This window comes from Megascapheus bottae, chromosome 28 (genome assembly GCF_031878675.1).
Source record: "Megascapheus bottae isolate mThoBot1 chromosome 28, mThoBot2.hap1, whole genome shotgun sequence".
Lineage (NCBI taxonomy): Eukaryota > Metazoa > Chordata > Mammalia > Rodentia > Geomyidae > Megascapheus > Megascapheus bottae.
In genome coordinates, this window is record NC_143536.1 from 11576228 (window position 1) to 11578810 (window position 2583).

The following is a 2583-nucleotide window of genomic DNA, read 5'->3' on the forward strand; positions in this document are numbered from 1 at the left end:
CCCCAAAAGTTGGCAGAAACAATAATAAAGATCATTTCTCCTACTAGATTTTTTTTAAAAAAAGGAGGGGGGACTTCTGGGATTTGTGAACTATCAATTTTTATTGGGCTGGAGTTTTTCAGATACAAATGACAGAAACCCAAAACTAAGATAAAAATGAAAGCATACCTGATCACATAATTCCAAAAGTCTTAGGGTGGTGCCTAAACTTCAGGCACAGTCTGATCTAGTAGCTGCAACCAAAATTTCAGTCTTTCCCATCTATCTCAGGTCTTGATTTACACACAGCTCCTAGCTCACATCTATCCAAGAAAGCAAGGGTTGTTTCTTGTTACAATCTGAATACTCCTTTTCCAAAATGGGACCAGAAGTGTCTCAGCTCTCCAATTTGTTTTCCTATATTTTGAAATATTTTTGAATACATGAGATATGTTAGAGATGAGACCCAGGTCTAAATGTGAAATTGATTTATACTTCCTATTCCTTACATAAATGAAGGTATTTTTTTTACTAGTTTTGTGCATGCAACAGTTTTATGCAATGTGACACATGGCAGCATGTCACTGTTTTTGGTGTGGGAACATTTTGGATTGGAGAGCATATTGGATTTGTTTAGATTAGGGATTCTTACCCTAAAATTCTAGCTTGAGTCCAAGTTGACTTTTACTGGACACACTTGAGCTACATACTCTTGCCTGAGGCCAATTTGCTAAGCCTGGCCATATAAGAAGGGGTTGAGTCATCTTGTGAGAGGACATGGATGAAGATGCCTAGGTACAACTATCGGCAATGTTGAAACCTATCCACTCTTCCATGAAACCAGGTGAGTAAGCTTCTGTTTCTTGTTACCAAGATGTTTCAACATCCACAGATGCTAGCACTGCTTCCACAGCCACCTGAAGAGGCAGAATGCACCTGACAGGCAAACAAGTATGTCTGCTCCTTTGGGTAATTCTCTATATTCATCGTAAATGAACACACTGGCTATTAAGATTCAGATATTATAAGCCAATGCCAGTGGCTCACACCTGTAATTCTAGATACCCATGAGGCTAATATTTGAGGATTACAGTTCAAAGCAAGCCAGAGCTTGTCATGTTGATCCAATTACAGTCTACTTTCAAAGCCCAGACAGCTCTGAAACAACTGATCTAGAACCCATTTGGCAGAAAAGAGTAACATGAATCAATAAGAGACTACTTAGGGCCAAGAGTATAGTCTAGTGAGTGCTCACCTAGCATGTATGAAGCCCTGAGTTCCATTTCTCAGTACCACATATACACAAAAAAAAGCTGGAAGTGGCACTGTGGCTCAAATGTTAGAGTACTAGCCTTGAGCAAAAAGTGTCCAAGAACAGGGCCCTGAGTTCAAGCCCCAGGACTGGAAAGAGGGAGGGAGAGGGGGAGGAAGAAGGAGAGAGGGAGAGAGGGAGAGAGAGAGAAGGAGAGGGAGAAGGAGAGGGAGGGGGAGAGGAAAAGAGAGAGGGAGAGAGAGGGAGAGGGAGGGGAGGGAGAGGGAGGCACCACTTATCTCTTTTCCTCTAGGTACTTGCTGCAGAAAAACTAATCTCTTATCAATTTCTTAAAATTAGAAACTTCTTAATTTGGCAAGTCATTTAGCCCCAACGTTTTAGAGACTTACGGGAATAAGAGCAGGATTTTCTTCCCTTCTTTAATCCCTTTCCTTCTCCTTTACTTCTGTCCCCTTCCCTTCCACTTTCCTTCCTTCTCTCCTTCCTTCCTCATTCCTAGCCTTGAATTCATGATCATCCTGCCTCTGCCTCTCCAGTGTTAGAATTACAGGCTTAGACAACCACACCAGGATTAAGGATGAGAATCTAGAAGTGGTTTGTGATATGTGCAGCAATGTACCTGGCCATCAAATGGATTCCTTGGCAGCCCACCACCAAATTTCATCCACCCTCTCTGTGTCTCTTTCTTTTTTTTTTTTTTTTTTTTGCCAGTCCTGGGCTTGAGCTCAGGGCCTGAGCACTGTCCTTGGACTTTCTCAAGGATAGAGCTCTACCACTTGAGCCTCAGCACCACTTCCGACTTTTTTCTATGTATGTGGTACCGAGGAATCGAACCCGGGTCTTCATGCATGCTAGGCAAGCACTTTAACCACTAGGCCAAACTCCCAGCCCCTCTGTGTCTCTTTCCTTGACACTTTTTTTTTTTTGTTTTGTTTTTTTCCAGTCCTGGGCTTGGGCTCAGGGCCTGAGCACTGTCCCTGGGTTTTCTCAAGGCTAGGGCTCTACCACTTGAGCCACAGCACCACTTCTGGCTTTTTGCTACATATGTGGTACCGAGGAATCGAACCCGGGTCTTCATGCATGCTAGGCAAGCACTCTACCACTAGGCCAAACTCCCGGCCCCTCCTTGACACTTTTAAAGAGGCTTTAGAATTTGTGCTCAGCAGACACAATAAAAACACATCCTGAGGAACCAGCCTGGTAACAACGGCCAAGGAGGTATCCCAGATGAAAGGCACACAAGAAGACTTCCAACGACAGCACTGTTCATCCAGCAAAAGTGCAAGGTCAGGTTCCATCAGGATTTTAATTGTGTATCACTGATTGTGAAG